This window comes from Gordionus sp. m RMFG-2023, unplaced genomic scaffold (assembly GCF_954871325.1).
Source record: "Gordionus sp. m RMFG-2023 unplaced genomic scaffold, tfGorSpeb1-WG-v2 contig_317, whole genome shotgun sequence".
In the NCBI taxonomy this organism is placed as follows: domain Eukaryota; kingdom Metazoa; phylum Nematomorpha; class Gordioida; order Chordodea; family Parachordodidae; genus Gordionus; species Gordionus sp. m RMFG-2023.
Window position 1 is genome coordinate 1 of NW_027051045.1, and position 13,778 is coordinate 13,778.

The 13,778-nt window shown below is 25.8% G+C and overlaps 2 long non-coding RNA genes across 2 annotated transcripts; one reads left to right on the forward strand and one right to left on the reverse strand.

Annotated features, from left to right (window-relative positions):
• Positions 1 to 5,357: 5,357 nt before the first annotated feature.
• LOC135930702 (uncharacterized) lies at positions 5,358 to 6,109 on the forward strand. The gene is made up of 3 exons (XR_010572862.1): positions 5,358 to 5,451; positions 5,764 to 5,962; positions 6,008 to 6,109. It is a non-coding gene; the product is annotated as an uncharacterized LOC135930702 (long non-coding RNA).
• Positions 6,110 to 6,389: 280 nt separating this feature from the next.
• Positions 6,390 to 7,108, reverse strand: LOC135930698 (uncharacterized). The gene is made up of 3 exons (XR_010572858.1): positions 6,720 to 7,108; positions 6,565 to 6,675; positions 6,390 to 6,525 (listed from the first exon to the last, which is right to left on the reverse strand). It is a non-coding gene; the product is annotated as an uncharacterized LOC135930698 (long non-coding RNA).
• Positions 7,109 to 13,778: the final 6,670 nt, after the last annotated feature.

Genomic DNA, 13,778 nt, shown 5'->3' on the forward strand with positions numbered 1-13,778 from the left:
AAAAAATAACATGATGAATGTAATGTTATTAAGATTAAGGTTAATTTATTGTAAGGTAATTAAAAAATAAGATTAAAAAAAAGGGGGGGGGGTAAAGTAGGTATAAATTATTATATTATAAAAATAATAAAAATTAAATTAAAGGAATTGATAAGGTTGGACTATCATCAAAAAAAATTTTTGGGGGACTTATCAAGCCTATTATGATATTCTAAAAGTTAAAAAATAACTATTAAGATTAAGGTTAATTAATTGTAAGGTAATTAAAAAATAAGATTAAAAAAGGGGGGGAAAGGAAGGTACAGTGGCGTAGCTACGGGGGTGGTTTTCGGGTTTGGACCCCTCCCAGAGCAAAATTTTTTTTTAGATTATACGTTCAAAAGACTTAAAAGTGATTTTATATCGATATATTTTTCTGGTTTTGATGTTTGTGGAAGGATATTATATTACTATTGTAATTATTCTGGATAGTATTATTGTAAAGTCATTGAGAATAATATACTAAATTATAATAACATATTATTGATGCACCCTGATTTTATATGTATGGACCCCCTCTAAGGAAAATTTCTAGCTACGCCACTGGGAAGGTATAAATTATTATATTGTAAAAATAATAAAAATTAAATTAAAGGAATTGATAAGTTTTTGAGAAATAGTGGTTAATAGATAATAGAGATAGAAAGAAAATAATGAGATAATTAAATTTAGTGATAAATAAATTCATTAAGGGAGGGGAAAAAAAATAAAGAAAGAGTTATTTATAAGGATTGGAGATTACAAATAGGTTAGGATAAGAATATTTAAATATTTGTATATACTTGGTTATCTTCTTAATTATTGGTTATGAAAGAAAAATATGAGTATAAAAAATTGTAATGTAAGTACTGACAAAAGTTGTGAGTATGTTCAAAACAAATATACAAGTTGAGTATCTTGTAGAGATTTCATTAATGTGTAATTGATAATATGAGATGAAAATTGATAAAGTAATCTAAAAAATAAAGAAAGGATTAAGTGAAATAAAAAGTTTCATTCATATTTACAAAGCTGAGGGAATATTGTTTTTATCAATTCAAAGACGATTTTTCAAATCTCTCAATCCATGTTAGGTATGTGTACACCATCAATTCTCGAAATTCCATTCATCTGTTTGTAAAAATAAATAAATAAAATCAACAAATAAAAAAAATAAAAAAAATTACGTAATGATGACATGACGTAGCGATGACATGACGTCACGATGACGTAGTGAGGACATCGGAAAATTATAATATAGATTATTAGTAGGAATTATTCTCAATTATTCCTATTTAATAAAATTTCCTAGTGGAATAATGAAGAAATATTTTATATCTCTAAATTGTTGTTAACGGCTGTTTTTATTCGAATAACTTCTTAATACAAAATTTATTTCCGAAAATTGTTATATGATGGACGAAGAAAGTATTTATTTTTATATGCAATTTATAACACATATACAATTATAATAAACTAGTAGCCATTTCGTCAAGAATGACGGGCGAACCAGATATTTCTCCTTCGTTTGATGATGGAGAAATCATAAATTTTACTTTTTGCAAAAACTTTTTGTTTAAAAATTTGTTGTTGGTATATTTGTCTTCTACATGATACTATATATATATGCTTCTACATTATCTTACTAATAAAATTTTTTATCTTTTATCCATAGTTAGATTTTACAAAATAAATTTAATATTCTATCTTTTTTAATTTATGGTTAGATAAAATTTTTGAATTGAATCGAATCAAATAATCATTTTATTATTCGTACGAATACGAATAATGAATGGTTTAAACGAATACGAATAATGAATTGTTTGGTTTAAACGAATAATGAATGATTTGGTTTAAACGAATACGAATAATGAATTATTCGATTTAAACGAATATGAATTATTCGATTTAAACGAATACGAATAATTCCATTATTCTATTCGGTTCGTATTTTTGTTGGTATAATTATATAGTTGAATCGACAAATTTCGATTTATATTTTTTGTCTTAAGTAGAAGCCTTCTTTTGGATCACCTGTGATCAAAAGTAACCTTTGTTCTATTGTTAATTATTTATCGGCTTAGGGTCCAAATGATCCATAGGTGTCTGAGACTAGACCAAACAAAGGAATATTAAGGTGGCTATATTTATTTGTTTTTATATTTTCAGCTTTCATGATGAAATTGACAGAAAAAGATCTGGCGATACGATTTACACATGTATAACTCCAAGCGACGGGTATACCTTGGTTCCATTTAAGGGTGGGACGGGGGGTAATTAAACCATTTTTCACAAACTAGATTGTCATAATTCCCCGAAAAATTAAAATTTTTACCAAGTTTCTCCCGCAATTGATCATACATACACCGTTTTCTTTAAAAGTCAAAACAAATCTTTTCATTTTCAGGAATTCTTAATATCTTATATCATAGGCGTAGTCAGGATTTTCCTAAGGGGGGAGAATTAAAAATTAATTGGGGCTATGCCCCCTGACCCCATTTTAGGCTAGTCTTCAGTCCGCTTTTGCCCGGCCTTCGGCCGGGTTACCTTAGTCTATATGGTCTATATATAGTTATAAAATATTTTTACAAGATAGGAGGTTAATTTTAATAAAAAAAAATAATCCTGGAACAAATATGAAATATATTTGTATTAGTTTATATAAAATATAATAAATTAATATGTATATACATTAATATAAAGGCATGGTAATAATTTATTCCAAAAACAAGTATAAGAAATTTATTTATAAAAGTAAGTAGACATATAGTTGATATTCCTCTATTATATAGAATTAGTTACAAAATACTAGGTAAAATTCCACTTTTGCGACATATTTGACAGTTAGAGAATATATTACAGTTAATATTTTAACAAATTTTACTAATCAATGCTCTTGATAATAAATATAGCAACAATTTGCATTTATTTATTTAACGCCATCTTTTTATTTTAAATAAAAAATGATATTAAAAATTAATCTTTATATTGTTCATTCCACAATGTCTTTCGAAGATATTTTCTGATGTCCTTATCAATATTTTATAGTTTTTTGTAAAATATATAATTCGCTATATTGGTAAAAATTACTTGATTGTCATATGATAATTGATAAAATTAGATATACTGTAAATCTACGACATATAATATTCCACTGTTTGTATTGTGCTTTAATTTTTTTAATTTAATTTATGATTTAATTATATCAATAGTTTTATTATTATATTTTACTTTTATTAAGATAAATAAATTAAAATTACTCACTTTATAAAAAATTATATTTGATATATTATATTATTTAGTAATTTTATGGATCTATTATTAATAATTATAATACATTTCCCTTTTGTATTAAAACTTATCTTTGGCTTATTTTCCATTTCTTAAAAAACATTTTTGGTCTTTTTTTATATATAAATGCTTTTTTCCAAAAGTGTATAAATTATGATGAATAGTTTTATAAACAAATATCAACTTTTAAATTCTTTCTTTCAAATAAATGTTCAAGATATATGCATACATTTTTGGGGGTGAAGGAGTGGAGGGGGGACTAGGGGATATTTTTTATTAGCTTAAAATGATATTCACAAAAAGTGATAAATTTCTGAAGGGAGGGGGGGATTTTCCTTTGCCCACCCCCCTGGCTACGACTATGTCTTATATACTATAAATTTATAATCTTTTAAATTATCACAATTTATTCTCTTGTGATTTATTATGTTATTCAAATTAGTTTTTCTAAAATTCGCACTTTTAATTTAAAATAACATATATTATATGTATTTTATTTTCCAAATTTTAACAACTTATTTCTAAATAATAAATTATTTATTGTTATTATAATTATATAGCAGACATGTCAAATCCAAATATTCATAAAACTTTTTTTATGGTCTGAACCCCGGGTGGGTCATGGTTGCCAGGTCGAAATTTTCAAATTGCCGGAGAAATTTGGATTATGCGGGAGAAATATGAAAATTGCGGTAGAAAAAAAATTGCTAAAAAATTTTTTTTCGCGGGCTTTGGTTTTCGGCAGGGATTTTGAATTGACTCAATTATCCGCCTATTATATTTTATAATTAGTTTATATAAATACAAAGTCGGTAACTATTTTTCAAAATAAAATAACATCTTGATTTATTAAAATAAATTTATAAAAACACCAACGATCTTTTTTAAATTAAAAGAATGTAAACAAGATAAAATTTTATAAAAAAAAAATTTAATTTTACAATTAAAAATATATTTTATGCGAATGTCCCGCAAAACGACCGATTGGAAATCTACCGTGTGTGTATATGAGGTCTGCATTGAGCGGGGTTTCGGCCCGCCCTCCCACGCACGGCCATCTAAGTGAGCGGGCGTATGGGCGAGTAAAAAAATTTTTAAGAATGAGCAGGTAGATAGGCGAGTTAAAAAATTTAAACTATGGGCGGGCTGGGCGGGCAGGTTAAGAAATTTAAACAATGGGCGGGCAGGTTAAGGAAATTTAAAATTTTTGTTCAAAAACAAACTAAAAAAAATAATTGTTTAAATGATCTATAACAATATTTCTTTTTTTATTGTACCAATCGTTTTTTTAAGTGAAGAACATTTACTTAACTATATTATGTAATAAACACAACAACAAAACTTTTTTCTTAGAGTAAATAAACATTTTTGTCTATTAAAAATTTCCTTTTATGGGAATATAATAAAACTTTTCTAGTGCTTCTTCCGAACGCGGGATTAGCATTGCTGGAAGATTTTTAAAACAAAGAAGAACGTGTTAGAATCCATAAAATGTCGATTCATTATTATTTTTGCATTATAATTACATATAATATTTATTTTATATTTATTTTTTTTTTCATAAATATTCAATTTGATCAAATAAATTTTCCATAATTTACATTGATTATTTTTATACTTATATTAATTTCCTAAATTATAAACTTTTTGTAGAGGTGTAATGCTGAAATATTTTTATTAGATGCTTAAAAAAATAAAAGAATGACCATAATTAAATTTTATAAGCGGGCTTGGGTTAAAATTTTTTTATAAATAATGGGCGGGTGGGTAAAAACTTTTAGACTAATGGGCGGACGGGCTGGCTGGTAAGGAATTTAGACAAATGGGCGGGGTGGGCGGGTATATATTTTTTAAAACTATGGGTGGGCTTGGCGGGCTTTTGGTCCAAAAACCCGCCCAATGCTGACTTCTTGTGTATATAACATTATAGGGATAGGCACTTATTTATCACGTATCACGTTTAAATGCATAAAAAGGAGAAGGACTCCAAAAATAAGAAATAATACCAATGACATTAATACTATAGACTGCCGATCGTAATGCTAAAATCAAATTTGAAGTGGCAAAAATTGAAGTGACTGGTGGCCATTTTGTGTTTGTATCTTTTACGAAAGAAGCATATGATAATTTCATAAATTTCAGGTATATTTTTATTATGTTTATATTTATAATATATATATTCTAATTAAACACCAATTTATTATTTACCTTATATATTATAGTATATATGAATCAAATAAAGTTCACTACTGAATATTTTACTTGAAATATTTCTGCTCTTTATTAACATTTGCAATTTATTATTTAATAATAAATATCTTTTATAAGAATTCAATTTAATATTTTTTAATTACTAAAAGATTTAAAATGGTAGTATATTGCTGAGGAAGCAAAATTTCCTTTCATAAGTATATCTCAAATTAATTGTTCTATTGTAAAAATTATTTATGGCAGATTTCCTATGAAAGATAAAATATTATTACAAAAGTGGACCCATGCTGTGAAGAGAGAGAACTTCAATGTAACAAAATATAGTAAATTATGTTCAAAGCATTTTACACCAGATTCATTTATTTCATCTGTTACAAATCATGTTCAATTAAGAGTGGGAGCAATACCATCAATTTTTAATTTTCCAAAGCATCTTCTAAAAGTAACAAAATAATGAATAATAAATTATAACATGCAGGTTTCTTAGAAGCCAGATTAATTCAAATATAAATTTTTAATTTTCCAAAGCATCTTCTAAAAGTAACAAAATAATGAATAATAAATTATAACATGCAGATTTCTTAGAAGCCAGATTAATTCAAATATACATGAATATTTTTTTTATAGAAATCAATTCTAGATTTCTTTTGTATTTTTATAATTTATGTCTTTTATGTTTTATTTTTGCTTATAATTATGTTATTCCTTTATAAATATAAACTATCCATTTCTAAATATATTTCTTTATTTAAATTTAATTCATTAAAGTATAAAAATCAATAATGTAAATATATATCATGAAAAATACAAATAATATATATTATGTTATATTTACATCAAATAAAATAATTGTATTATTATAATTAATATCGCGAAAAGAAAATATTAATCTTATAAATCAATAATAAATACAAATAATATATATATGTTATATTTATGTCTAATAAAATTAATTTATTATAACTAATAAAGTCATTAGAAATTTTCAGATAATTTGTTCTTCACCTATAAATATTTAAGTTAAATAACATATTTTTATATTACTTGGTTTATTGCCCTTGAAAAAGTACAACCTTGTTTAGTTTTTGCCTGATATTTAATTGTAATTTTTGATTTACTTTATTACCAAAATGATGCATTCTTATGTGCAGGTATCTGAAAATAAATTTTTATTAAAATCAAGTAAATATTATATATACCTTTTTATTATAAGTCTTATTATAATTTGATAATGACTTAACCCTGCCTCTTGATCAAACATATGATCTTGCAGGTCACTAAGGATATTTGTGCCTAATATTTTTGACAATATTAGACATTCTATTTTTTTAACAGCATGTCTTTTGCTTATTTCATCTACTTTTTCAAAGGCCCTGAATGAGCTCTCTGTTATTTTGCATAAATTTGACACGCTTTGGGATGGTATTATCAATCCACCATAATTCTTAATTTTTATTAATGTATAATTATTGTCGTTTGCGGAATTAAATTAGGGAATGCAAACAGATATCACATCTAACTTTCTTTTCTTCATATTCAGCAGAGTGACCTTTATTTGATTCATATATACTATAATATATAAGGTAAATAATAAATTGGTGTTTAATTAGAATATATATATACATTATAAATATAAACATAATAAAAATATATCTGAAATTTATGAAATTATCATATGGTTCTTTCGTAAAAGATACAAACACAAAATGGCCACCAGCCACTTCAATTTTTGCCACTTCAAATATATTAATAGGCAGTCTATAGTATTAATGTCATTGAATAATACAGATGCAATTACAGGTGCGGCAATTGTAATCACTTATCTTGTAGTACAACATTCACAGAGATACTTATCATCACAATGTTGGTAGAATCTTTTACCCATAATAAATGAAAACTATAGTTGTAGAACAAAAATAAGCAAGGCTATCATCAATGTTTTAGGACCTAAATCCAGGAGGTCAATTCTTGACGTTTTGAAAGATGGGCATACATATGCAATTCTAACAGATGCATCTAATAAGGAAATATTAAAATATTTCTCTTGATCCTCCGCTATTTCAACAAAATTAAGGTCGTTTCAATAAAACTATTGCATTTTTTCCCTCAAATAGTGAAAAATCCAAAGACATAGCTAGCAGATTGATTATCAATAAATTGCATGTTAGATTTCTGATCTGATAATGCCTCGGTGAATTTGGTAAAAACAGAGTGTATTTACAGAATTGAGTCAGCACAATGTTGGTTGCGATATGTTCCTAATAGCCGCCATCGATAGAATTTTAAAATTTTATAAACCTTTAAAAAAATATCTCTTAAATAAAAATTATAAAAGCTGTCCTAACATTTTGAAAATTTTTTCCAATAATGAATGGCAGGGCGCAGGGGTATATTTAGGTATTATTTCACATGTAGGAAATCTACTACACTGTAAATGTGCAGTTGCAATCAGAAGAATCTTAACAAAGATTCACAAAATTATTCTGCAGATGTGGTCATCTTTACAGTTAAAAATTGATAATAAATTTTATGGCGGGATTGCTAAACCTAATTATATTTTATTTGAGATTTAAATAATAGAACTAAATGTGTACCGTCGTTATTGAGATATTTATAAAATTCCTGGCATGACATATTATATATTTGTTTAACCATTAGTGTAAATTCATATCAACAAAGATTTATCTAGGCAAGTTCATCAATTTCTATTTCGGTGTAAGATTAATTGCACTATCGAAGCCTGATACTGATTGGCTAATTGCAGTAGGTTCATATTTTAGGAGACTAATAGCAAAGATAATTATGAGCGGATCAAACCTTTCAAAAATTTTCCAGATTTATCATATGGGCTTTGACACTAACGAGGATTGCGAAATAGCCTCTTTAAGCTCTCATATCGAAAATACTCCATCAGACGCCATAGCCTTGAGGCTATTTTTTAAAATACTTTTTATCTATCTAAATAAGTTTTTTTATCAAAGATTGATAAATGTAAAATTTAACAGACATATAAATGTAGAACCTCTCAAATTTGGGATACATATAATTTATTCCAGGTAAAGTATACAAGGTGACTCTTTTGGTTCTCTCATTTTTAGTTTAGGAATACATATTTATTAATTCTTTAAAAACTCTTTTTAATTTAATCATAAATATATATTTAGATTATGTCACTATCAGCGGACCATCTAAAAAATATTTTAGCATCAATATAATATATAGAGCTGAATTCTTTAAAAGACCTTACTCTATATAAATAAGGCTAAATCTGAAATACTTTTTAAATTCAAATCCCTTCTAAGTATTAGAGGTTTAAAATTATTAAAGAAAGTGATATAAATCTTACTAGTTTACCTATAAGCAGTTTCCCATACTATGAGGTGTTGGTGGGTAATTTAAAGGAAATACCTCCACACCAAAGTATATTCTTTTAAACATTTTAAATTATGAAATCATTATTATGAAGTTTTTAAAAATATATTAGAAAATATTCGAAAAAATTGTGAGATTTTAACTGGGGGTTTTCGTAATTACGAAATGGGAGGTTTCGAATTATATCCATGAAACCTATCTTATTATTAAATCATATTTAAATTAAATTTTATAAATAAAAATATCAATAATCGTAAAAACTAAATAAAAAATAACATGATGAATGTAATGTTATTAAGATTAAGGTTAATTTATTGTAAGGTAATTAAAAAATAAGATTAAAAAAAGGGGGGGGGGGTAAAGTAGGTATAAATTATTATATTATAAAAATAATAAAAATTAAATTAAAGGAATTGATAAGGTTGGACTATCATCAAAAAAAATTTTTGGGGGACTTATCAAGCCTATTATGATATTCTAAAAGTTAAAAAATAACTATTAAGATTAAGGTTAATTAATTGTAAGGTAATTAAAAAATAAGATTAAAAAAGGGGGGGAAAGGAAGGTACAGTGGCGTAGCTACGGGGGTGGTTTTCGGGTTTGGACCCCTCCCAGAGCAAAATTTTTTTTTAGATTATACGTTCAAAAGACTTAAAAGTGATTTTATATCGATATATTTTTCTGGTTTTGATGTTTGTGGAAGGATATTATATTACTATTGTAATTATTCTGGATAGTATTATTGTAAAGTCATTGAGAATAATATACTAAATTATAATAACATATTATTGATGCACCCTGATTTTATATGTATGGACCCCCTCTAAGGAAAATTTCTAGCTACGCCACTGGGAAGGTATAAATTATTATATTGTAAAAATAATAAAAATTAAATTAAAGGAATTGATAAGTTTTTGAGAAATAGTGGTTAATAGATAATAGAGATAGAAAGAAAATAATGAGATAATTAAATTTAGTGATAAATAAATTCATTAAGGGAGGGGAAAAAAAATAAAGAAAGAGTTATTTATAAGGATTGGAGATTACAAATAGGTTAGGATAAGAATATTTAAATATTTGTATATACTTGGTTATCTTCTTAATTATTGGTTATGAAAGAAAAATATGAGTATAAAAAATTGTAATGTAAGTACTGACAAAAGTTGTGAGTATGTTCAAAACAAATATACAAGTTGAGTATCTTGTAGAGATTTCATTAATGTGTAATTGATAATATGAGATGAAAATTGATAAAGTAATCTAAAAAATAAAGAAAGGATTAAGTGAAATAAAAAGTTTCATTCATATTTACAAAGCTGAGGGAATATTGTTTTTATCAATTCAAAGACGATTTTTCAAATCTCTCAATCCATGTTAGGTATGTGTACACCATCAATTCTCGAAATTCCATTCATCTGTTTGTAAAAATAAATAAATAAAATCAACAAATAAAAAAAATAAAAAAAATTACGTAATGATGACATGACGTAGCGATGACATGACGTCACGATGACGTAGTGAGGACATCGGAAAATTATAATATAGATTATTAGTAGGAATTATTCTCAATTATTCCTATTTAATAAAATTTCCTAGTGGAATAATGAAGAAATATTTTATATCTCTAAATTGTTGTTAACGGCTGTTTTTATTCGAATAACTTCTTAATACAAAATTTATTTCCGAAAATTGTTATATGATGGACGAAGAAAGTATTTATTTTTATATGCAATTTATAACACATATACAATTATAATAAACTAGTAGCCATTTCGTCAAGAATGACGGGCGAACCAGATATTTCTCCTTCGTTTGATGATGGAGAAATCATAAATTTTACTTTTTGCAAAAACTTTTTGTTTAAAAATTTGTTGTTGGTATATTTGTCTTCTACATGATACTATATATATATGCTTCTACATTATCTTACTAATGAAATTTTTTATCTTTTATCCATAGTTAGATTTTACAAAATAAATTTAATATTCTATCTTTTTTAATTTATGGTTAGATAAAATTTTTGAATTGAATCGAATCAAATAATCATTTTATTATTCGTACGAATACGAATAATGAATGGTTTAAACGAATACGAATAATGAATTGTTTGGTTTAAACGAATAATGAATGATTTGGTTTAAACGAATACGAATAATGAATTATTCGATTTAAACGAATATGAATTATTCGATTTAAACGAATACGAATAATTCCATTATTCTATTCGGTTCGTATTTTTGTTGGTATAATTATATAGTTGAATCGACAAATTTCGATTTATATTTTTTGTCTTAAGTAGAAGCCTTCTTTTGGATCACCTGTGATCAAAAGTAACCTTTGTTCTATTGTTAATTATTTATCGGCTTAGGGTCCAAATGATCCATAGGTGTCTGAGACTAGACCAAACAAAGGAATATTAAGGTGGCTATATTTATTTGTTTTTATATTTTCAGCTTTCATGATGAAATTGACAGAAAAAGATCTGGCGATACGATTTACACATGTATAACTCCAAGCGACGGGTATACCTTGGTTCCATTTAAGGGTGGGACGGGGGGTAATTAAACCATTTTTCACAAACTAGATTGTCATAATTCCCCGAAAAATTAAAATTTTTACCAAGTTTCTCCCGCAATTGATCATACATACACCGTTTTCTTTAAAAGTCAAAACAAATCTTTTCATTTTCAGGAATTCTTAATATCTTATATCATAGGCGTAGTCAGGATTTTCCTAAGGGGGGAGAATTAAAAATTAATTGGGGCTATGCCCCCTGACCCCATTTTAGGCTAGTCTTCAGTCCGCTTTTGCCCGGCCTTCGGCCGGGTTACCTTAGTCTATATGGTCTATATATAGTTATAAAATATTTTTACAAGATAGGAGGTTAATTTTAATAAAAAAAAATAATCCTGGAACAAATATGAAATATATTTGTATTAGTTTATATAAAATATAATAAATTAATATGTATATACATTAATATAAAGGCATGGTAATAATTTATTCCAAAAACAAGTATAAGAAATTTATTTATAAAAGTAAGTAGACATATAGTTGATATTCCTCTATTATATAGAATTAGTTACAAAATACTAGGTAAAATTCCACTTTTGCGACATATTTGACAGTTAGAGAATATATTACAGTTAATATTTTAACAAATTTTACTAATCAATGCTCTTGATAATAAATATAGCAACAATTTGCATTTATTTATTTAACGCCATCTTTTTATTTTAAATAAAAAATGATATTAAAAATTAATCTTTATATTGTTCATTCCACAATGTCTTTCGAAGATATTTTCTGATGTCCTTATCAATATTTTATAGTTTTTTGTAAAATATATAATTCGCTATATTGGTAAAAATTACTTGATTGTCATATGATAATTGATAAAATTAGATATACTGTAAATCTACGACATATAATATTCCACTGTTTGTATTGTGCTTTAATTTTTTTAATTTAATTTATGATTTAATTATATCAATAGTTTTATTATTATATTTTACTTTTATTAAGATAAATAAATTAAAATTACTCACTTTATAAAAAATTATATTTGATATATTATATTATTTAGTAATTTTATGGATCTATTATTAATAATTATAATACATTTCCCTTTTGTATTAAAACTTATCTTTGGCTTATTTTCCATTTCTTAAAAAACATTTTTGGTCTTTTTTTATATATAAATGCTTTTTTCCAAAAGTGTATAAATTATGATGAATAGTTTTATAAACAAATATCAACTTTTAAATTCTTTCTTTCAAATAAATGTTCAAGATATATGCATACATTTTTGGGGGTGAAGGAGTGGAGGGGGGACTAGGGGATATTTTTTATTAGCTTAAAATGATATTCACAAAAAGTGATAAATTTCTGAAGGGAGGGGGGGATTTTCCTTTGCCCACCCCCCTGGCTACGACTATGTCTTATATACTATAAATTTATAATCTTTTAAATTATCACAATTTATTCTCTTGTGATTTATTATGTTATTCAAATTAGTTTTTCTAAAATTCGCACTTTTAATTTAAAATAACATATATTATATGTATTTTATTTTCCAAATTTTAACAACTTATTTCTAAATAATAAATTATTTATTGTTATTATAATTATATAGCAGACATGTCAAATCCAAATATTCATAAAACTTTTTTTATGGTCTGAACCCCGGGTGGGTCATGGTTGCCAGGTCGAAATTTTCAAATTGCCGGAGAAATTTGGATTATGCGGGAGAAATATGAAAATTGCGGTAGAAAAAAAATTGCTAAAAAATTTTTTTTCGCGGGCTTTGGTTTTCGGCAGGGATTTTGAATTGACTCAATTATCCGCCTATTATATTTTATAATTAGTTTATATAAATACAAAGTCGGTAACTATTTTTCAAAATAAAATAACATCTTGATTTATTAAAATAAATTTATAAAAACACCAACGATCTTTTTTAAATTAAAAGAATGTAAACAAGATAAAATTTTATAAAAAAAAAATTTAATTTTACAATTAAAAATATATTTTATGCGAATGTCCCGCAAAACGACCGATTGGAAATCTACCGTGTGTGTATATGAGGTCTGCATTGAGCGGGGTTTCGGCCCGCCCTCCCACGCACGGCCATCTAAGTGAGCGGGCGTATGGGCGAGTAAAAAAATTTTTAAGAATGAGCAGGTAGATAGGCGAGTTAAAAAATTTAAACTATGGGCGGGCTGGGCGGGCAGGTTAAGAAATTTAAACAATGGGCGGGCAGGTTAAGGAAATTTAAAATTTTTGTTCAAAAACAAACTAAAAAAAATAATTGTTTAAATGATCTATAACAATATTTCTTTTTTTATTGTACCAATCGTTTTTTTAAGTGAAGAACATTTACTTAA